Below are 25,419 nucleotides of genomic sequence, written 5' to 3' on the forward strand. Positions count from 1 at the left end.
GTGCTGCCTGGCTACTTTCTTGTCTTACCCCAGTGAGAGATGTTCTTTCTTTCCTTTGTTCTGAGGCAATTTGTTTTCTTTGTGTGTATGGAGAGTTGGGGAGAGTAGAGCATCCTTTATTCTGCCATCTTAGCTTCCAGCATACAACTCTGTCCCTTCCTTTTTCTTCTTCTTTTCCTTCCTTCCTTCCTTCCTTCCTTCCTTCCTTCCTTCCTTCCTTCCTTCCTTCCTTCCTTCCTTCCTTCCTTCCTTCCTTCCTTCCTTCCTTCCTTCCTTCCTTGTTTTCTTTCCTTCCTTCCTTGTTTTCTTTCCTTCTTTCCTGGCTTGCTTCTTTCTTTCCTTCCTTCCTTCCTTCCTTCCTTCCTTCCTTCCTTCCTTCCTTCCTTCCTTCCTTCCTTCCTTCCTTCCTTCCTTCCTTCCTTCCTTCCTTCCTTCCTTCCTTCTTTGTTTTACTTCCTTCTTTCCTGGCTTGCTTCTTTCTTTCCTTCCTGCCTTCCTTGGTTCTAGTGATTTTAAGCATTTGTGCCTCTGAGAAACTCTGATACCTATCTTTTGATTTATATTCCCATTCAGATCATGACTCGGATGATGTCCCTGCTTTTCCCAAGAATATATTGCTTCCTGTATAAAATCATTTCAAACTCAACACCAATAGTTCAGATCATAACGTGGCTTCAAACACTTGCTGTCCTGCGATTCCCAGCCCTTAAATAAAGGGCTTCAGAGAATTCAGTTACAGTTCCAATATGAGCATATGTGTGAGGAGCCAGCTCTGTTTTGGAAGTGATTGAAATCTTGTGGGAAACAGAGAGCAGACTCTATCAGTGTCTAGAGGTAATTGCCCTGTACTCGCGGTTCTTGTGGGTACCATGGTATAAAAGAACAAGTACTGGACTTTCAGTTAGGACAGCACAGAGTGGTTGATCATGTAGTAGTATACTTTTGTAATGGAAGGCAAGGGTTATCAACAAAGGAGCCAATTTGAGATCAAACTTGTGTACAAGCTTCTTTTGCAAGTAAACTGTTTTCAACTCAATCCATGTGTTTAAAAACAGGAGCTTTTAAGTCTGACTATATGTCACTATGATAGAATGTGGAATTTTCAAAAGGTAATAATAATTATATTCATATAGTAATAAAATACTATTAATCACTATTACTGTAATAAAAATTCATTCTACCACCTATTAAGCAACTCTCTGGCTGATAGTGTAGACATTAACTTGTAATTTTAAAATAAGAATATTGTTATATTGCTTAAAGTTGATTTTTTTTCCTACTAGTACCCCTTCCCCCCTGTTAACAGTCTGAAAACATTCAATACAATGACATATAGATGTTCTTTATTGGTATGGGTTTTCCTTTATAAGAAAGGAAAATAGAATCATTTAAATTGCCAGACTGGATGCAGGCAATCTATACATTAGAATTCTTAGAGTTGTGAGATTGAAGTGTTGGGTTATATTTTCATTATTTTATGGAAATTGAAATGGTTATATAGTTAGGCTACATTGAGTATAACTATCCAGGAAAAATCATGTAGAGGGATATCAAAGTAGAGTTATAGTTTACTGACTATTGAAGTTTTTAGGTCAATTGTGCATATTGGGTAATTAAAAATTAGCTTGTTTATGTCAACTTAAAAACCCAACTTGGAATTCTCACTCTGGGACATTTGGAAAGTCAACTTCTTTGTTCTTAGTTTCAAATTTTCCCCAATCCATTGAGAAGACAAACAATATGATATCAATGTGATATCAATTATACTTGTGAAAATCATACAAAACATTTCTATGCTAGCTATGTTACAAAAAAGAAAAGTAAGAAAAATTTAAAAAGTAAAAAAATATATAGATATATTCAATCTGCATTCAGAGTTCATTGTTTCTCTCTCCATGTGGAAAACATTTTTCATCATGATTCTTTCAGAGTTATCTTAAGTCATTGGACTGATCAGCAAATAACTTTCTTGATTTGAATTAATAGCCATTCTTTTTAGTGAATTACAAAAGTAAATTTCCATGGCTATTTAGTTCTGCATCTTGTCATCACTAATACCAGTAATACTAATATATTTAAATAAAATCTAGTCTCTGACCCATTTGACAGATCAACTGTCCTCCTGACCTCCTTAGTACCTTGCTTCTTGCCAGGTCTTATTCCTTGTCTTCTTTTTCTGGTTGACCAACTCTCTTATTATTTTTCAGCCTCCCAACATTACATTGATATTTCCTCTTCCACCCTAAATTATCTCTGAACCTGATGAAACTCCCTGTTCTGGCTGAGAGTTCCTTTCTTCCAGAATGGCAGTAGGATTCTCTGTTCTAGAATTGGTCACTGTCCAGAAGCTGATGAGTTAGATATAAAAGGAAAAGATTCTTAAAAGGATCATGGGATTTTAGAGCAGAATAGATTTTATGTCACCTAGTCTAGCCATCTTACTTTATATTTGTGGAATCCAAAGTCCATAGAAATGTTGAAATGATTTGCCAAAGATCACACAGAGAGGTCAAATATCATATTGCAGTTTTAGAATCTTTATCCTTTGACTACAAATCTAGTGCCCTTTCCAAAAACTAAAGTATAAGTAGGATGTTTCTGGCTGTGTCTTCAAGTACTCAGGGTGGGAAAAAGTTCAATTTATTTGTTAAACCCTGGAGCAATATATAAGGTTATCACCTCCAGGGAGAAAAAATGTCAAACTTCACTTCTCTTTACCTGTGACCATTCCTGAAAAGGAAATCTCTGCATCTGATAAGGCAAATGTAGCAATAGAGTTTGAAATTAAATAAAAAAAGACACTTATTATTTGTAATCAGAAAAGAAACAGGATATGATAGGGAGCTAGACTCAGCATTTGGAAGCTTGGGTTTAAGTGCTGCCTCTGACACATATTGGCTTTGAGACCATATTGGGCAAGTCATTTAATCTTTTGAGTTGTGTAAGTGTTGCCAGTCTGCATTGTTATACTTTTCTCACTAGGAGTTTTCTACATAAATGAGATAACAACTCCAGAACTCACCTCCTAGAAATAAAATAATTACATTTATTAGGGATTTACTATGCACAATGTATACACTGGCAATTTTTTTAAAAAAAGGAAGAAAACATGAAACAAAACTTTAAGAAACTTACATTTTACTGGAAAGGATTAAATATATATGTAGTTAGGAGATACAAAATAAATATAAGTAATTTCCAAAGAGACAGAGCAGTAATCACTGGGTGGAATTTAATCAATTAATCAATAAACATTCATTCAGAAGAATCTTTTTTTGAATGAAACAGGAAATGGAAGGCATTTTGAAATCATAGTATCACCTCCCATGTTGTGGTAAAGAGTTCTTTGTGAAGGAAACCAGCCTTTCCCTTGCTTTATCATTATTTATCTAATTCATATAAATATATACATTTTCTTCAGCAATTTATAGTGTTAATAGTGCTTGGGCAATGTAGGAAAGCTATTTAATGCCATTCTCAATCTTTTCTCAACTACTAGTGAAATAATCAGGTGATAAATGATCTAATTAGTGTATGGAGCTTTAGAAGTTGATTAATAACTTCCTATGAACCCAGTGAAGTTTTCACAGCTGATTGGGGTCAAGATGGAGGTCACAGGTAGACCTAAGCTATCTTTGTTGGTGCAAATCAATATGACTACTGTAATAATGAAGGGATTGTCGAGGATTGAAAAGGTACAGGGGATAAGAAAGATTTTGTAGTTGCAGGGACAGAGGGAATATGGCTGCCAGTGAAGTAAAAGGAGAGAGATACCCCCTGCTGAGAGGTTATCTTTGAAAAACGGGGTTCCTGAGAAATGTGACAACTATGATAGCCTGAGGGGACGTCTTCTCTATTGATTGATGTTGAAGATACCCCAGAGCAGGTAAGCACAAATCTCCTGATGAACAAGCCTCCCCCCAGACCAAAGTTGCCCTGAAGGGGTCCAATAAGGACCATTTATGGTCGAATGGCTGTCCTTAGGTTCATCTCCCTCTATGTTCCCCTGAAATGATAGACTTCTTATATGACTGTGGGTTATTTAACTGAAGATGAATTCAATAACAACTTTGAATTGGGAAGGTATCAGGGAAGAGGGAATCGGGATTTCCTTAGATTGGGTTTGAGACTCTCTCAGCTTTTGAGCTGAGGCCAGGCCTCACAGGCTGGTGGAGGGTTTCTTTTATTCCTGTCTATGCTAATCTGTGCTAGTTTTCTTAAATTCAAAGTCTTTAGCAGTAAACAGCAAGAGGAAGAAAAGATTCTGACCTTCAGAGCTGGTTGGGCCTGTCTCTTCAGGCTGATGCCCCTAAAGACTGGTTTTACAGTTCAAACCACTCCCCTTAAATCCTTTTGTTTGATGACATGAGCACAGGAATCCAGGTAGAGCAAACAGTTGGAAAAATCCAGGCATAAAAGTACTTCTATCCCAAGACAGGGAGAGAATGCTCCTTCCACTCTGAGGGCCAGGACAGAGAGTCCCAAAGAGCAACTATCACTCCAAGTCACTCCTCCCCCCACCAACTGTCATTGCTGTCCATCAATTTCACTCTAACCTTCCAATTGCTGTTTGCTCTAACTCAGTGGTTGAAAGTCCAGAGCTTGATTCAGTTTTCCTTTCCACACTGCTTCTCAGATAGTTATAAATAGTTGTTGATTTATTTTAATGGTCAAACTCTCTGGATGGGTTAGTGGACCAGGGTTTAGGAGTTCCCTAAATTTTATAATCTCAGTTTTCCACCCAAATCCCACCCAACTGTCTTCATAGAGGATGATGGCTACTCTCACTACTCTATTTCAGCTGCCTAGTGAAATCTGGCTAACTAAATACTGTTCTAACTGATTCACTCACAAGTAGTGACAAGTAAATAGTTCATCAGGATAAGATAGCAATATCAAGTTGAGTTCACCCCCTTGAAGCCAGAGGTCTCACCAAGATGGTAGGGTTCTTCTCTTATAGATTCACTGGGTCTCCACAGCTCTCAAACACACAGAGACTTCAGGATACAAGAATGTCTCAGCTCACAGGATCATAGATGATCTCTGGGGTCAGGGATGGAAAACCTCTCAGGATAAGCTAAATGACAGGAACCTCCAAGGTTGGGTCAGGAAAGGTCAATTAGCTCTCTCTAGCTTTCAGAATATGGCCACAAGAAGTCAGTCCCTGCTCTCCTGGTGTTCAATAGTCAATGGACCCCTTTGGTTCTCAGGTTCTGCCTTTTATCCCTTTCCCCAATTCTGGAACTCTTCTTTCTGTTCCATGAATGTACCTAGGTCCTGCTTTGCAAAGTCCTTGCCCTAGGCCTTTGCAAAAGTTCCTATTGGTCTCTTTCTTTATTATACTAATCATGATTTTCAAATCTGGATTTCCTGAAAATAAGAAAGATTGTTGGTATCAGTTTTTCAAAAGATTGATTCCCCCTTTTACCTTTACTTGTTTGTTATTAAGACAAATATTAGAGCAATTTATTTTTAGTCTATATTTTTAAAAACATGATTTTTTTTGCCTCTCAAGATAATGTACATAGTTAATTGTATCAGCCTTTTAGTGAAAGTTAGTGGAATTCAGTGAAGATGGTGAAAAGCCCCAAGATCACAGTTTTTCAGATCTCTTGTTAACTAACCTCCCTATTAGGATTTAAGACACTCTGTAGTAGACTTAGTTTGAAAAATGTTCTGATCTTTTCCAAACGTAAAATAAATCTTTCCTTTTTAGCCCACAAACAAAAATGGTTATTGGCATCTGCACGTATTTAAGATGGATTTCATTATATAATTTTATAGTGTAGTATAGGATATGACCTTTAACTTGCTCCTTTTCATCAACTTTAAGAGTAATCTCTCTGCACAATAGGGTTGAGTTCCAGAATCTGGTGAAAACAGATGATATTCTTCTTCTTTGCTTTTTTTTTTTTAACATGAAGCAAAAGAAAATAAAATATTCCCCAGAGTTTTCTTTTTGATTCTTAAAACTCTGAATATATACCCTAAATCTAATAGCATTCCATATAAAACCTGAGATTTAATCAATCTATTCAGTTGAAGATACAAGAACAGAGATAAATTCTCACAAAATGTTCAATCTTTTCTTTTTTTATGAGATATTTTGTTATTTTTCTTGGCATACATATGTTTTTTAAAGTTTGAAATGATTGTATAAGTGAACTTTCAATGAGTAATTGAATCTGACATTTAAGCACGAGCATGAGATCATGTTACTTTTTTACTATTTAACTTCATAGACTGTTTAGAAATATCCATTAAAGTGAATTCATTTTTAATAAAATATAATTTGCTCCTAAACTTTCAAGGGAAATAATACTATCATTTTATACCAATTTATTCATTTGTGAAATTTTCCCAGAGCTAATACAAAACTGAGATTTTATATGTAAATAAACAGTATAAATATAAAACTCTTAGAATCAATGAAAAGTATAATCACATAACCATGGACTGTTATAACTGTAGTATTCTCTGTTATGTGGTATTCCCTTAATTCTTTTGGTCACTCATTTTATTCATATCTTTTATGTCTAATTTGGAAAATCTAATTTTTCCCTTGTTTGCTACTCCCATTTATTTAATTTCAATTTAGAATGGCCAGACCTAATGGTCTTTTTAGATTGAATTCCCTGATATTACTCTGATCTGGTTCTCTCAGTTCTCTTTTCTCCCCTTTTCCTCATTTCACATTTCTGCAATTTCTTTCTCAATACTTCTTCATTTTAGTCTTTAATGAAGAGGCATTTTACATCTCCTTACAACAATCACCCCCTCTACCTGTACCTTTTATCCCATACCGTACTATCTTCTTCAGCAGATTGTCTTTACTGTCACTTCTACCCTTTCTAATCTTCATTTCTACTTAGGTAATGATTCCTTCCTTGCTTCCTATAAAAGTAGCTAACACTCTCCATCCCTAAAATCAAGAAAACCAAACAAGAACCCCCCCCCTCACTTTATCAAACTGTACTTATCTTCTTTTAACTCCTTTCCTCTTTACTATTAAACTACTTGAAAAAAAGCAATCTACTATGACTGTCTCTGCTTCTTCTTCTCTCATTCTCTTCTAAACTTTATGCAATCTGAATTCCAAACTCATTATTCAATTGAAACTGCACTCTCCAAGTCACAGGTGATTTCTTAATTGTCCGACTTAATGAGCTGTCTTCATCCTTTTTAAACCTCTCTTCAGTCTTTGACACTGTAGATAATCCTTTCTTCTTGAATACTCTCTCCACAGTTGGAAACATTGTTCTTTTCTCATTCTTCTACATTTTTGCCCACTCAGTCTCCTTTGATAGACCTTTATCTGTGTTATATAATCTTACTTATGTGTATTCTTCAATGCTTCATCTTGGATCCTTTTTTTTGCTCTTTCTAAATGTCCTTTCTTGGTGACCTCATCAGTATTCATCAGTAAAGTTATCATCTCTATGCCAAATCATTCTCAGATCCCTATATCCTGCCTTAGCATCTCTTCTGAGTTCTGCTCCTACATCATCAACTGTTTTTTTTTTTAATTTCAAAACAGATATCTTACGGGCATTTCAATCCCCAATATGTGTAAAACACAATTCATTATTTCTCCTGCCTCCAACACTCTGCTCTTCCCAAATTTTCCTGTTAGTGTCAAGGGAATCCTCCTCCTCCCAATAACCCAGGATTGCAACTTCATAATCATCCTCAACTCCTCACTCACACTCATTCACAGATCCAATCTATTGCCAAAATTTTATAATTCTACTTTTAAAACATTCTTTGTATAGGTTTCTTTTCCCTCTTCTCCACTCACATTTTAAACAGGCGTGTATAGGCCCCAAAAGTCCATAAAGTCAGAGACAAGCAGCAATAGAAGTATGGAAGCAAACGTTTTGGAAACAGAGAATGGGATGAAGTGAGGTAAACACACAGAAAAGGACTGAGAGGGAAGAGCCAAAGAGTATGTCTTATGTGTCCATGGACTGGAGTTGTGAGCAATCAGAAGCATGGATCCAATGGAAATGAGAGAATACTAGGGGGTTAGGAAACAAGAATTTGAAGTCTCATTTTTATAGGGTTTGGGGAGGGGGAAACAGAACAATTTCTATCTGTGCCACCTTAGGGTTCTTTCATTAACATATTGAAATCCTCTTAAAGTTATTGGTAAAACTTCAAAGCCATCATGCCAGAGGCATCAACACCTTTTTAATGTTCTATTCACCTAGAGCAATGGAGTTCTAGATTTCCTCTGGAATTTATGTATTATAGAACCAGCACCCTGACAGCAGTGCCTAGGAGGTTTCTGCTGATTCATCCCATGTAACCAAGATGTGAATTTTGGTTCATACTTGACACAATTTGTGAGATATGCTCCTTTGGTGTTTGGGAGAGTTTGTATTTTCAGATTCCCTTTTGGAATCTTATTTCATGCTTTTTCTTCTTTATACTGGTTATTTATAAACTTACTATTCTCACTAGGAGAGAATTAGTGCTCAGGGAGGAACAAGATACACTTTTAAGATAACCACAAAATGATGGTGCCACATTGAAGAAGAATGGCATGATAAAAGACTGCTAATTCAAGAATTAAGAAGAATCTTGGATTCAGATATAACCTTTGCAATTTGGGCAAATCTCTTAGCCTTCAGTTTCCAAAAAGTTAAATATAGATAATATCTGTAGTACTTGCACAGATTCAATATGAGGCTCAAATGATTTCATATTTTTAATTATTTATATAATATTTATCTACTTATTACCTTATAAGCACTAAAATTTTTGAAATATGAATTTCAGAAAATTTTCAACTTTAAAATTCTGCATCAATATTAACTTAATATTTTAATCTTTATCTCTATTATTATTTATAATCTTTATCTCTTCATCTCATTCTATTTCCTTTTATATATATTAGAATATAGAAACATTGGACTAACATGGCACATACTATAGGAGAGAGCATGCTATATTTTGCATCAAAAATATGGGTTTGAATCCTAATTTTGCTATTTACTATGACTAACCTTGGCCATCACTTATGCTCTAAGGCAACCAGTTTTCTTATCTAGATGATATGGGAAGAACCTCATATTTAGCTAAAGTGGTACATATTGATTTCTGCTTATATTGGTGTTTCAGAACTTATCACAGTGCCTGGAACATAGTAAGTTTTAAATAAATGATTATTTATTTGATATTACTTGCTCTAATGAAAACTTCCTCTCATAAAAGGAATAAAAAATAATGAGAATTGCTATTCTGCATAGGATTTTGAACAAAAAAGTCAAAACTGATTGCTACAGTAGAAAGTATGGTAATCTTGGGAAAAGATAAACTCCATTTTATAATTCATGATACAGATGGGGTGGAAAACTGGGCACAGTATTACATAAGACTTATATTTTAGGAAAACAGATTTTGTAATGTTCAGGGAAGGATACAGGCTACAATAACCTAAAATTCTCTATGGGAAATCAATCTAGTAGGAATGGGCAGTTCTACAGAATGTCATTTCCAAGAATCAAGGGTAATTCCAATGTAGGAGAAAGGAGGGTTTGTCTAAACAACCCTTTATAGAGAAAGAATTAGAAAACACCTTAGATCCATCTTGTTCTAACCCTTTTATTTTACAGGTGAGAGAGGGGCAGACAGACAGACAGAGAAAGAGACAGAGAATAGAGAGAGATAGGAAAGAGGAGAGAGAGAGAGAGAGAGAGAGAGAGAGAGAGAGAGAGAGAGAGAGAGAGAGAGAGAGAGAGAGAGAGAGAGAGAGAGAGAGAGAGAGAGAGAGAGATGTAATAGAGGGGTAAAAAAGGAAAGAGATTTGTGATAAGGGGACAAGGGTGATAAAGGGAATGGAGTCTTCCCCCTTTAAGGCAGGGATATAGTGAGGGGTGATATTGATGAGCCAAGGGAGAGAAAGGAGAATGGGTTTGTCTTTCCCCCTTCAGCACTCTCTGACAAACCTCCCTCACTATGTCTGCCTTCAACTTTGACTGATGGGTTCTATGAAGAATCTTGAGGCTTATGGTGATAAGTTTCTCTTCTTTCTTGGGGAGAGAAATGTCACCTCTCTCCCCCTTACTCTCAGGTTTTCCTCTAGTAATAGTTTAAGTCAGTTCCTGAGTCTTCTTAACTGAAATTTATTGGAGGGAAACAGAAAAGAAAGGAGGGAGAAGGGGTCCCTAACTAACTAAATATTGTTCCCCCCAAAGTCAAGGCAAATCAGGTTTGGTTCACCTGACCCCTTAGGGTTAGAATAAAGACAATATAGTTCTTGGTTGCTCAGTGAGTAGCTCCAAGTTCAAATTTAAGAAGGTAGATGGAAAACTTTTTTGTTGGACCTGTCCAATTGACTTGTCTTCTGATGAGGTCTGGGTCAGGAATCACAAGGAAAGACATCATTGGATCAGAGAATTATCCAGAGTTAACCTCTCTGGTGTGTGGCACAGACAGAAGTCAGGTTCCCAACTGCTGAATCGTCTCACTTCCCCTCTCTCTCTCCAAAGATCTGTGTTCCTTTTTCCCCCATCCCCCATTGCTGTAGAATTCTGCAGCTCTTCCCAGTTCATTTCTTTCCAAGATGTCAAACCTTCTCTTACAGAGAGAAAGAGACAGAGAGATTCATTATGAGTTCATGGTTAACCCTTTTGTTCCTCCATAGTTTGTTATCCATTATTCATAACAAATGTTCACTTGGACAACAAAAATCAGCTTATCTCTAGATCTGGAGCCAAAACCTATTATAACAGCAAAGACAGTAGATAAGATTTAAAGAGATCAGGGAAACTCTTTTTTGTTTTCTTTTTTAAAAATTAATTTATTTAATCAATTTAGAACATTATTCCTTAGATACAAAAATAATTTTCTATTCCTTCCTCCCCTCCATACACCCCTCCCATAGCCTACATTTCATTGGGTATTACATGTGTCTTTGATCAGAACCCATTTCCATGTTGTTGATCTTTGCACTAGGATGTTCATTTAGGGTCTACATTCCCAACCATATCCCTTCAACCCATGTATTCAAGAAGTTGTTTTTCTTCAGTGTTTTTACTCCCACAGAATGTGGATGGTGTTCTTTCTCATAGATTCCTCCAAGCTGTTCAGGATCACTGCATTGACACTAATGGAGAAGTCCATTATATTTGATTGTACCACAGTGTCTCTGTGTACAATGTTTTCCTGGTTCTGCTCTTCTCACTCTGTATCACTTCCTGGAGGTTGCTCCAGTCTCCATGGAATTCCTCCACTTTATTATTCCTTTGAGTACAATAGTATTCCATCACCAACATATACCACAATTTGTTCAGCCATTCCCCAATTGAAGGGCATCCCCTCATTTTCCAATTTTTTGCCACCACAAAGAGCGCAGCTATGAATATTCTTGTATGTGTATTTTTCCTTATTATCTCTTTGGGGTACAAACCCAGCAGTGCTATGGCTGGATCAAAGGGCAGACAGTCTTTTATCGCATATAGTTTTTGGGCATAGTTCCAAATTGCCCTCCAGAATGGTTGGATCAATTCACAACTCCACCAGCAATGCATTAATGTCATATCTGGGAAACTCTTGAAGATAGATGAGACCAACTTTCTAGGCATCAGTGAGGGGAGGAAGAGGAAAAGGAATCAATTAAACAGGTCTCTATGAAGTAGCAAATTCTTCTAAAGTTGAATGCTCCTTAAATAAGTTGGTGAGCAATCATGTTTATGTTCAGTTCAGAAGAACAATACTCTTCCTTTACAATCAGCTGAGCAGTGGTATGAAATGCAATGCTGGGGGAGGCCTCAAAGTTCTCCATCCTCCCTTGCTTTTGTTTCCCATGGTCCTTCAATCCTTTCTTCAGCTGGGAAAAATTATACTTTCTATTATCAATCTTACTGACAATTGATTGTAGTATTATTAGAAGGGATCTTGGTGAATAAAAAAGAAAATCTTCCTAAAAAACTGAGGATAAGAAAGAAACCTAATTCTGTTAGAATCTCCTTTATGATTAAACAAAATTAAAAAAAAAAGAAAACTTGACCCACTCAAACAAAATTTCAACCAAAATAGAAGAGGAAAAAAGAGTTTAATAAAACTCTTAGAAGAATCAGCTGATTAACTCAGGAAATTTGGTTCTGCTATTTCTACCAGAGTTCTACTGCTCTGCTAACTCTGGAAGCTCTGACTGGATACTAACCCACAGGACTGTTAACATCCTTGGCACCCCAAGGGCCAATGGGAGCTATCTACCTCTTTACCCCCATCTGCCCGCTACTTTCTAGAATGAAAGGATACATATTTTTTATTTTGTCTCATGTCTTACCTCCTGCACCTTCTGTGAATCTTGGCTTGGCTCTTACTGTCCTTGAATAACCAAAGAAGTCCCAAAGAAGGAAGTCCCTATAACACCCTGATCCCAACATCTTACGGAGTAGAAGACTGCTTTGCTCCTCAATTCCTGACTAAAAGTATGAGGGATTCCTGTCCTGTCTTGTCAGTCTTTTCCCTTGCAAAAATCAGTGAGAACACCCATTGGCAGATCCATACTATTCTCCCAAACCTACACTCTGCTCACTCTACCATCCCTAACCCTTCAAAAAAGAATAGCCTTCTTCAGGGGACCATTTGTTCCTTGCTCAGTTCATCCTTGGCATCAGAAGTTGCTCAGCCCTGTCTGTTCTTTTCCCCAAAAGTCTCAGATTACTCTGAGTTGTACCTTCTTCCAAACTCAGGCTGCATTTGCTTCTTCTACCCTCAGTTTAACATGTAAAATTACATTTTCTCTTTTAAATTGACAAATCTATTTTTTCTCCCTCCCACCACTTCAGTGGATTGGAAAAAAAAAAACTTATAACAAATATACATAGTCAAGAAAAATGAATTCCTTTTTTGATATCTTTGTCTATTTGATCCATGGAACATCAGAATTGCTTTAATGTACATTTCTCTAATTATTAGAAAGCTTCTGATTCCACTAGGCCTATTCACTTTCTGACTCACCTTTGTTTTTTAATAGTTGTTTAGTAGTTTCTGACTCTTAACAAACCCATTTGGGGTTTTCTTGGCATAGATACGGAAGTAGTTTATCAATTCCTTCCACAGTCTATTTTATAGAGTAGGAAACTGAGGCAGGTTTAAATGACTTGCCAGAAGGTACACACTTATTAAATATGGGAGATTGGATTTTAACTCAGGAAAAAGATTCTCCCTGACTCCAGGCTTAGCACTCCATCCACTTTACCACCTAACTTCCCTTCCCTCACCTAGGCAAAGTCAAATTCTTCCCTGCCATCTCTGAAACACCTATCTCCTTGAGGAAAAGGAGACAAAGACCCAGGCTACCCTGTGCCTCCCTTGCCTCCAGCACCTTCTCTTTTTCTTTCCTATAGAAAGTCCCTCAGCTACAGGTTTGTAGCTTCCCAAAATCAGAGTTGGCAGCCATGAGTACTTTGGGCATTAATCTCATTCAGTTAAAGGTTTATTGATTTATTTCTATTTTAAAATAGGAGGCATTATTTTTAATAAGATAATGTGCCTTATTACTTTAAAATCTTTTAGAGTTTTCTGTAAAATGAATTAGAAGGAGAAAAGTAGGAGAAGAACAATAGGATGGAGTAAATGAAATAAGCCAATCAACCAACAAACATTAAATTTCTTTGTTCTGAGCATTGTGCTAAATTCCAAGTATAAAGAGAAAAAGCAAAAACAGTCCATGTCCTTGTGAAGTTTGCATTATGATGAGGGAGTCAGCATGTATGTAAAAAATGTACAACCAAGATACAGAGTAGATAAGAGGTAACACTAGAAAGCCTCTATTAAAGAATGAATATCTAACTCTCATCTATATATCCATCTACTTTTCGATCTAATTTTATTTTTTAAATAATTTTTTATTTGATCATTTCCAAGCATTATTCATTAGAGACAAAGATCATTTTCTTTTCCTCCCCCCCCCCCCCAAAGCCGACGTGTGATTCCACTGGGTTTCACTCGATCTAATTTTAGGAAAACAAACGTATAGAATTACAAAGTAGTTTAATTTTTTCATACCGTAATATATTTGTGGGAAGGGGAAGTTGGGACTCCTGATTGTATTGGTTCACAGTTCCTTAACATCGTAATTGTTCAATAAATGTTTGTTGAATGAATGACTGACAGTCAGTCAAAGGAACTTCCAGTTAGGAAGCCCCTTCTTCAAATAAGAATCAGTAATTTCTTTGCAACTTAAAAGGCTTAGAGAATTCCTTGGGGTTACTTAAATCTGGGTCTTCCAAGAAGCCAACCTTTTCTCTAGAATACAATATCATTCTTATGGAATGTCATAGGTCTCAAAAACCAAAAGTTTATAGGTGCAACTGGGTGGTCAAATGGATAGAGAGCCAATCCTAGAGGTGAGAGGTCTTAGGTTCAAATCTGGCCTCAGACATCTCCTAATAGTGTGACTCTGGGCAAATCATTTAACATCCATCCTCTTGTCCTTATTGCTCTTCTGACTTGGAACTGATGATTAGTATCCTTTCTAAGACAGAAGATTAGGGTTTAAAAAAAAGTATAAAAATTACCCAGCTCTTATTTTCTATAAGTATTTAATTATGCCTATTATAGACTTATAACAATCACTTGTTTCCATTCCCAATAAGAACAATTATGGTGTCAATGGGGGGGGGCATATTTACCCCTTTCCAGAAAGACTAGTGAGAAGGATTAGAAAAAGTAAATAGCAACAGGGAAAGTAAAAAACACTAGACAGTTTAATCTTGTATTTGATAATATTTTGACTGTGTCTTGAAATACTGTTTATGGAAATGTTCCTGTAAAATTCTGTTTATCATTGACTAAATTGGAAAGCCTTATGTTGTCTTCTCTAAAACTGCTACAAATCACCACATTAGTGATAAAAGTATGTTCTTATTTTGGTAATGAAGCTTCTTTTTAGGGTTCTGCTTTTTAAAAATTCCATTTATTCTTCTTTCTCATTACTTAGCCTGCATTAAGCCATGGGTTATACTAGGCAAAGAAAACACTTTGAATTCATGCCTTGCCAAATCCAATTCCTCTTTTTATACCCTTGGTACCATCCAGTAGTCTCTAGGCAAATTACCTTGCAGTCATATTCTCTTTCTCTGTCTCTGCTTTTCCTTCCCTCATACTCTCTCTCTATTCTTCATTCTCTTCTTCACTCCTCTTTCTCTCCTTCCTTGCCTCCTCCTTTCCTCTTTATTTTCTTTGCTCTTTATTCTCTTCTCCTCTATTTTAATATCTAAAGTTAAGAAAAATAAATTCTTCCATTGGCTATGCTTCCAGAGATATCACCTATTATATTATTATATTACCTATTAGGTTTGAGGATAGGAGAAGAATTTATGAATAAACAAGAGATAGGAATCATTGTGAGATGTAAAATGGATAATTTTGAATATATTAACTTCAGAAGTTTTGTACAAATAAAGTAAATGTAGGCAGGATTAAAAGGAAACATAAAATTGGGGGGAAATTTTAAACACAGTTTCTCAGATAGAGTTCTCATATCTAAAATACATAGAGAAATTGTCAAATGTATAAGAATGTGAACCTTTTCTCAACTGATAAATGGTCAAAAAGATATAAATAGTTTTTGGATGAAGAAATCAAAGCAATGAAAAGTTACATTAAAAATTGCTCTGGATCATTATTGATCAGAGAAAGGCAAATCAAAACCACTCTGAATAATAATCTCACACCTATCAGGGAGTATTCTTTCAAATTGTACTGTGTTTATAGAGTTAGAGCTGAAAAGGACCAGGTCAAGGTCATACATGTAGAGAGCAACAGTTAGGATTCAAACCTTGTTCATTTGGTTTGGAGACAGTGACCTTTGCATTGGACTGGCCTTCCTTGTTAATGGCAGGGACATTGAAAATGACCTTGAACCAGTGCTTTTAATAAACACTAGATTTTTCAGAGTAAAATGAGTGGAACAAGAAGAACAATTCACATATTAGCAGCACTCTAGAAATAAACATCTTTATAAGACTTATAAACTCTAATCAATTCGGTGCCTGATCATTACTGTAAAGGTGCAATGAAGAAACAGATTACTTACCCTCTGAGGGATAGTTAATGAACTCAGGCCAGTCAAACCAGTCCATAAGCATTTATTATGCACTTGTTGTGTGCCAAGCACTGTGCTTAGCACTGTAGTTGCAAGGCAAAATACAGTCCCCCCTCTCAGTGAGGTTACAGTCTTAAGAGGTAGGTGACATAAAAACTATTATGTAAAAAAAAAAGCGATATGTGGTTTAAATTGGAATGAGCTACAGAGGGTGCAGAATGAATGAGACACAAATTTTGGACACAGATAATGTGAGCTTTTGTTTGTTTGAATATTTATTTCTAGAATTTTGTTTTTCTTTTTTTTTAATGGCTTGGGGGTAGGTGGGAGAGAAAATAGACCTGTTAACTGAAAATATAAAATTTAATTAAAACATTTTAAAAGCCATACAAATGATGATAATAATGGGCTTTTAACTGCTATCTCTAAAATGGTGCTATCACTTAAGAAGTTGCATGATAATATTAACTGAAGGGGGGAGTAAAAATAAGAAATTGCAGTTCTATAAAGGCTGTCTGAGAAAGTAATTCTTTTGTTAGAAATGGCATAGGCATTATCCTTTGTTCAAAGACGTTGCTGCTGCTTGTAGAGTTTATTTCTTTTGAGAGCTGCTGGATGAAAGAAAGTAGAGTTTTAAACTAGAAAACATTTTTTGTCTCTACATTTTGCTCTTCACAAGGTCATATTATAAGAATAGATATACAGAAAACAAAAGTAACTGAAATAGATTTCTTCTCTTGTTTCCTGTCATGATTTTGTTATTTCAACAGTTCATAATGAGGACACTTTTCATTAGATGGAAAAACACAATGATAGATTTTAGTTTAATGTTAGTTGGACTGAAATTCTATTATTTTGGATGATTTTAAAGGATAAAGCATGTCATTATTGACTATTAAATCTAAAATCTACATTTATAATATTTTGTGGGGGTTGGGTTTTAATGTTCACCTAAAAGAAGTAGTTTAAAAAATATAGTTAATTAAATGTTTGACATATATTGGATTTTAAATGAGAACCCTTTGACTAAATTTTGGATTCATAAACCACTTATTATTTTATTTATTATTATTTTATCCAATTGATCTGATGCTATTTCTAAGCCTTCTGGGGCTGTTAATTGTTCATTTTACCCTTTTTCATAATGGTTGGTCCATTTTAGACAGCCTCCATTTACTATGATATGGCTGTCATTAACACTAGAACTCAATTTTTCCATCTTCTTAGCTTAACTTCTAACCTCACTCTAATGGCACTGATCCCAGAAGTAAAGGTCAGAGTTCTTTACAAAGGTGGGAAGGACCCAGATATCTTGATATTTGTTTGGCTAAAGGCAGTAGGTGGTAAGGTAGGCAAAGGTAAATGAATTTGTGGAAAGTCTTGAAGCTTAAGGTTAAGAGCTATAATTTGATGTTCAGAACAAGCAGATGTCACCGTAAGCTTCTATAGCAAGGGAATGAATAAGCAAGGTAAAATGACTCAGCATCAGCCCAGGTGTAAAGTAGCTATGAAATCAGGCTTTCGTTTTGAAAAGGGAAAGGAAGAAAGAGAACTCAAAAAGATACAGCAAGGAGAAATGTATGAAATAAAAGCCTATTGGATTTAGGCATTATGTTTTAATAACCACTTCTGGTTTTGTCTTTCAAGGTAGGGGAAAGAGTTTAGGAGTCAGAGCTTATATGTGCAGTTTTCAGTCTGAATCATCACTGTTGCTTAAATTTTCCTTTTGAAGCATTCAGCATTCAGGATCAGGAATGGCATAAAATCTAACTTAAGACCCTCTAAGATAACTGGGAGAAACAGGCATGCTGCATAGGTGCAGGTCAGAGACAGGCACCACACAGAAAACATGAAAAGAAACATGTAGGCAATTCAAAGAATCATAGTTTAGCCTTGGTACCTCAGCCTCATCCCCACCTCAGCCTCCTAGAGCCCCAGGCACACTGGATAGATCTCAGACACCTTTACTTCCATACTCCAACACATACCTGAACCCAAACCCCCTCTATTTCATCCCCAACACGTTAACATGAAAGAACTCCAGAGAAGAGGACATCGCAGTTTACTGAAGTAGTTCCTCCTTCTTTTAGCCAATGCTAATTGTTAGATAGCTATTCCTTACATCAAGAAGAATCTTGTCACTTTGTTCTGTCCATCCATTGCTCTAGTTGTGCCATCTGAGAGAAAACTGCAGCATTTCTGGATCACAATTCCCAGCCACCTTTTAAAATGAAATAACCCATTTCACATAATCCTCCTCTTTCAGAGCGGAAGCAGCTGAAGTTTTGATTGAGCCAAAAGATGATTTCATAACACCAAACTGTACCCTTTTACATTAGTTCATATGGGAAAGAGTCATAGAATCAAAGGATTTTATAGTTGGAAGGATCTCAGAAATAATTTCCTTCAAACTCCAAATTTTATAGATGAGGGAATTGTGGACACAGAAAACTTAATTGAGTTTCCTTGGGATTCACAGTTAGTTAGTGGCTAGAACCCAGAACTCACAACTTCCAACACAGTGTTCTTCTCAGTATGCCATGCCAATGGAAAAAAAGTCAAAGTTCAATTTTCAGTCATAGCAAAATGACATTTAGCCTTGACTTATCATTGGAAAACCGAGCAAAATATTCAGTAGTGTGGTAGGAGTGGCACCTATTTTAAGCTGCATTGGTTTCTTTTTAAGGTATGGAAAGGCCTTTTAATGGCTAAGTGATATAGTGAATAGGGTGCTGAGTTTAAAGTCAGGAAGACTCATCTTCCTGAGTTCAAATCTGGCCTGAGACACTTACTAGCTGTGTGATGCTAGGCAAATCACCTAATCCAATTTAACTCATTTTCCTCATTTGTAAAATGAATTAGAGAAGGTAATGGCACACAACTCCAATATTTTTGCCAAGAAAACCCCAAACGAGGTAAGAAAAAAGTCAAACATGATCAAAACAACCCAACAATTCCAACAACAAGAACTTTCCTAGGTTAATCTTTGGTTTGACTTTCTTGATATCCACCATCTAAAAGGCAGAGGATATAGTGAGTGAATTCCAGCTGTTTAGTATGATTCCCAGTCCCTTGTTGGGGTACCTTTCTGTCCTTGCCTGGCCTTTGCTTGGGTGAATACAGAAGTTGAGGTGAGTCACTTTTATCTGAATTATATCCCTTTAAATCTTAAGCAGAGTTGTTTTTTATTATATTTTATTGCCCATTAGTGTCTTATAGCATTATGGCCTGGAGCCTGAATCACTGGCCTGTCCTGATGTAGATTTGGCCCAACATAAGTGATGTCACATGTTCATTTTGACAAATCTAGTTGAAAAATTACCACATGTATTTTCTTAAACTGTTCCCATTTACTCAAGCGGGCCAGTTGTGTTCCTGCTCTGGGGCACTATGACTGAAATAGAGGAGCATTTTTCAGGTTTATATTGGGTAAAAAAGTATCACTTGGTCAGACTGACTAGAAGTTATGGTTAGAATTGTTGTACTATTTGTCAGCTTAGCCAGAGTTGATAGTACTCTCATGTTCTAAAAACCTTTATATCTTCCTACCTCGTCCACTCGCACATCTACCTCTAAGATCAGACTACAGATGTTCTCTTTTGGAAATCTTTATGGGATCCTGAGAGAAAATTGAATTGCTATAATTACTACCTTATTCCTCTTTCATAAAATGTAGAGAAACCAACTTTTATTACATATATCTGCTTCCATTAAATAATGAATGACATATTACAAAATATTCCTCACTCTGATTTTTTTAAAAGATTTTATAGGTTAATCTATAAATAAATGAAATTTTGAGAAATAATTGAAACTGACAACTAGTCATGGCAGGGTCATGATACCATCTTTTCTGTGATAATGTAAGTTGTTTATTCTAATTTAGAACAAGGTTGTCTTGTTACCTGTGTGTGCCCCTAGAAAAGTGGCCTTTTATTGTGGGGCCCCTCTGGTCTATTTGTACTATGCCTCTAATTTATCCTCTTTATATCTTGTATGTGCCTAATTGTTTGCATGTTGTCTCCTTCATTAGAATATGAGCTCCTTGTGAGCAGGTACTTTCTTTTGCCTTTTTTGTATCTCAAGTGGTTAGCATTGTGTATGACACATAATAGGCAGTTATTAAATGATTGTTGGCTTTAATTGAGTCGGATTTGAATTGTCAAAGATACTGAGAGGTCAGTAGTCCAGGATGAGTTTTGATTCACATTCCTGATAAGACATAGATTGAAGAAATGAGCCTCTTTCAAGATCTAATTGGAGAAGAAGCCTCACATAGCATTTGATTTCATCGTTTTCATAACTTTTTCATGTTTTATTTGACAACTTAATATGGATTTAGAAAAACATTTAAGATAATATTTTGTAGGCATCATTAACTTTTTATTGCATAACAACATTTAAGAAACTACTAACCATGACTCATTTTAACTAAAAAGCTTTGGAATTTGCTAATCTAAACATTACAGACTGTAATAGGTGTCTAGACACAAGAATTATATAAGTGACAATTTTTTTTGTTTGGTTACTGACATTGGATTCCAATTGACTACACAGGAAAAACACTTGAAACTAACTTGGGCAGTTTTCTTTCTGAATTGTGACAAACTCACAGACTTTCTTTTTAGTCAAAAGACCAATATACTGGAATCATAAAAACGTGAGGCTTTTTTTTTTTAAGGAAAAAATTGAGTGAGAAATCTGACAGATGGTTAAAAAGGTTTATCTTGCATAGACCATATCGGAAAGAAAGCTCATTCTAACTCAGAGAAAAAGGACTTGAATTCCAGTTCCCATTCGTCCTGTGGAACTTTAAGGGATAATTTAAGAATGCATTTATGCTTTTAAAAAATCAGCAAAATAAACATAAAATGTGATCTGTTCCATAAGAACATTGCTGAAATGATTATTTGAAGGAAGAAATGTTCAGATAATCTTTGATTTGATATATTAAAATGTGCTAAGTAAAAGTATGCATTATTCTTTTTGTGTGTTTTTAAAAAATGAAAAGTACAAGTGTCCCATTATTATTGTTCAGTTTATAAATACCAACATAAATTCACTTTCATTTTATTAAAAATAATTGTTAACATTATCCCCTCCCAGTGAGGAGTGCACTTTCTGAGTTTTATTAAATTGAATGCTTAGTACTAAATTCTTGTTGCCTTTAGGATTATAGCTGAGTAGTGTCAATGTGTCTTTTCTACCTGCAAGCTCACAAGTGAATAATATGGAGCAAATGAAGAAATAAAAGCTATTGCTTAGCCTTGAAACAATATCCTAATAGTATCAGGCCCAGAAAAATTGCATTTCTTTCTCCTTCTCCTTGACTAATGTCCACCTTCTCCCTCCAAGCCATCCACCATTCATTCTACTCAAAGCTAAAGAAGGGGAAAAAGGAGTATTTAATTGCCAAAGACTATTTTCCCCAAAATGCAGACACCAATGAAAACCTAATGAAAGAAAATGAAACAAGGCGTCAGATGAAATTATTTTCTTATTGCAGTAGTAACCCATTTTTGAGAGTGTGAATAATCAAAAGGAATGATCATTATTTTACTCTCAAAGTACCTCATTCTGTTCCATTTCATTCTTCCCTGCCTCATTTTGTTATAGAGAAGGCTCTGTGTTTTATTTATTTACCTATTTATGCTTTTATTTTTAGGTGAGGTAGTTAAGGGTGAGAGTTTCTATGACTTGCTTAAGTAGCACACAGTCCATATCTAAGAAAGGATTTAAACTCAATTCCTTTTGACTCCAAGTCTAACATCCTATCCAATATGCCACTTTAGATGCCTTCTTGAAGACTATTCTGTATAAACATGAGTTCTGGCAGGGTCTACCACAGTGGAAAAGCTTTTAATTTGGTCCCAGGACTAGCTTAGTTATCTATGGAAGACTCATCACCAGTAAACTATCTAGAGGAAAGCTAATAGGATCCTCAGATTTATTAAGAGTCATAGTTTAGTCTTTCTGTTTTGTCTGCAGACCACACCAAAAGAATTATGCTTACTTCTAGATGCCACAGTTTTAGATGACATTTAGAATCTGGAAATTTCTTAAATGGGAACAGTTAGGTTGGTTAAGGGCTTTTTTGTCAGTGTGAATCGAGCATTTCTTGAAAGATCAGGATCTGAGAGATGGGTAGGTGTAGGGGCACATATTATCTTTGTTGCTGCATTTGAAGGGATATTATGTGAAGAGAAATTAGGTGTGTTCTCTTTGGACCTTTAATGTAGAACTAATGCAGTGAATGGAAGCCACAAAGAGACACATTTAATCTAAATGTCAGGAAAAAAGCTTGTAATAGATATAGCTGACCAAAAGTAGAATAGGCTCTCTTAGGAAGTAATGGGCTCACACTCCTTTCAAATTCTAAAATTCCATGAATCTGTGATGAATTCTTTGGCCATGTCAACCTCCGAAACAATGAAATCAAATAAACAATCTTTTAGTCTAGTATAGTTCCCTTCCACATCTGTGGTATTGGTGGCTAAAAAAATTCCCTCTATATAAAACAAAACAAAAAAGCCCTGTTCCCTAATACCAGAAATTATGATATTCTAGAGCTTGGACAACTACACTGAAAAATATGGTATGAATCTTTGGACAAAGCCTTTACGAATGAAAGCCCTATTCAATAAGAAAACTGTTTTTTAAAAAAAATTAACCTTCAATTTCTTTCCAGATACATATTATAGGACCACAACTTAATGTACTTTATTATTATTTCTTAATTCTTGGGAGAAATAAATCATGATTTATGCAGGATGTCCAACTTTGGTTGGAGGGCAGGTAGTTATTTCAGATGCTCATAATTTTAGACAACATTTTGCAGTAGGAAAGCTTTTATTTTTGCCAGGTTCTCCTACTTACCCTTTATGGTGCCTTTCTGTTCTTTCACAGTCCTTACCTTTAGCACAGTGAAAAGAATGCTGTACTTGAACTGAGAGGAGTTGAAGTTAAATCTTGGCTCTTTAACTTACTGTCTATACAACATTGGGCAATTTATATCATTTAACATTTCCAGACCTCAGTTTCTCATTCCTAGAAGGAAGGGGCTAGACAATAATGCTAAGGTTTCTGCTAGCTTTATGAACCTTTCATATATTAGCTTCACCCCCCTCACCAAATTATATTCTGTGCATTTTATAAGTATATGTGCATATTATCTTCCCTGATAGAATAAATTTCTTGAGGGAAAGGACAGTTTCCCTTTTTCTATCTTTTAGACCCAGAACCTAGCACAGTGACTGGCATGTCATAGGAGCCTAATATATACTTGTTAATTCAAACATATGGAAAATTAATATGCAGAGGATATAAAAAATGAATTTAGGATAAGGAAAGCTTAGGGAAAATGATAACTAAACATAAGCAATAAACTTTAGGCATGTATAACCCTCAAGCAGATGGGGAGTAGTATTTAAATCACTAAGATGTAGGCTCAAGTCCTATCTCTCCAACGTCCCAGCTACATGACAATAGACAAGTTGCTTAGTTTCTTAGGTCCCTAGATAACTTTTTAAGGCTATAAATTATAGGAAGTCACCAGATCCACAATACATAAGTAGAAAGAAATCCTATATCCAGATAATAAACAGACAAACACAAAAACCAAAACTGTATGTAGCCAAAACTTAACGAAGCCAACCAATACACTGAACTTTATTGACTCCTAGAGATCACACCAAACCTACAAACAAAAACAAAATCAGTGAGGGGATGTTTTATTTATTTGTCCATGAGAAGGGTTTATAAAATTTTCTTGAGTTACATAAGATAAACAACATTTACATCTATTGGTATCTTCCCTCCAACCACTGTGGACATGAAATTCCTAATCATCAGCTGTACAAATAAATAAATACAATATGTTAAATAAAGAAAGAGGTTTCAGTTCTTTTAGCTTCACAAGAAAATCTATACAACTTCATAGAAGGAAAAACTTCACTGTACTAAAGTTAGCCTGCATCTTTCTGCCCCAGGGACAGAAACTATATTCAAAACACTCCAGTAATCAGAGTTCATAAGGTTTGAAAACATTGTTAGAGCACGTGGCTGAGCCTGGTCCCAGTGGCCTCTTTAAGGTCCTAAATGGCTGACCCCACCAGCCTTGGCCTTAAAACTGTATCTGGGACCCCAAAGCCTGAGGGTTCCCTCATCCACCATCCTTGACCCTCTGCTCTGATTTGTTCTGTATTTACTCCTGTCCTGAACCAAACTTCCTTTCTTAGATTTTGTTTTTTTATTTTGGTGACTTTGGATCTTTCTTCCCTTCCTTTGGTCTCATCTCCCAGCTTCTACAGATTAATTTTGGCAACTCTTTCCCTCTTGCCTGGGCTTTGTGCACCTGGCAATCAGCTCTCCTTCTTGCCTACAGGACTCAATGGCCATTGATAGAATTTTGGGACCTTAACAGGGGTCTCAGCTTATAACTCTTTATTACTCTTCCCGTAAATCTTTCCACTGTCAGTTCCCACGGCCTCAGTTAATTCCTTAAGTCCCTGACTCCCTCTGGATTATGATGAGGATAGCAAGAGATTATATCATTCATTCCTCTGCCCCTAGATGGGAATGAATAAAAACAAAAACAGATAGATCATAATCTATTCTGATTTGCAGTTTTTCACTTTGAATGCCTAAAAGAAAGATTAACTAAAAAAACTAAATAAAGAACTAAAATAACTAAGAATCTTAAAAAAACAAGATATTAACTACCAAGTTAGCTGTTTCCCTATAATATCACATAAATTATTTTTTTAAATGTTAGTTCTTTTCCCTGTATGAGCTTATACCTTATGTAATTTATATTCAGAAATTTTTTACTTTGTTTTTTCAATTGTTTGGGCCACAAAGAAGTGAAATAACCCACACTGGATGACACAGAATTTCAGAGTCAAAGCCTGGAAAATAAATTAATCAACAATCTTTTATTATACACCCACTGTAATCTGGAAATGTGCTACCTACTGGGAATACAGATAGAATGAATGAAATAATTTTACTCACAAGAAGCTTACATATTAAAGAGAAAAGACAACAAATTAAGTATGTACAGAAAAAAATTATTAAGATACTAACCACAGATATATACAAAGTAGTTTTAAAAAGGTAGTTTGGAAAGGGCAGTGCTAACAATTGACAAGATCAGAAAGGGCTTCATGTAAGAAGTGCTAGTGCTGTCTGGAATCAGGAGGTCCTGGGTTCAAATTTGACTTCAGACATTTCCTAGCTGTGTAGCCCTGGGTAAGTCTCTTAACCCTAATTGCCTATCCCTTGCTACTCTTCTGTCTTAGTTGATACTAAAACAGAGGGTAAGGTTTTTTTTTTAAATTACTTTTTTTAAATCTACT

This window comes from Monodelphis domestica, chromosome 4 (genome assembly GCF_027887165.1).
Source record: "Monodelphis domestica isolate mMonDom1 chromosome 4, mMonDom1.pri, whole genome shotgun sequence".
Classification (NCBI taxonomy): Eukaryota; Metazoa; Chordata; class Mammalia; order Didelphimorphia; family Didelphidae; genus Monodelphis; species Monodelphis domestica.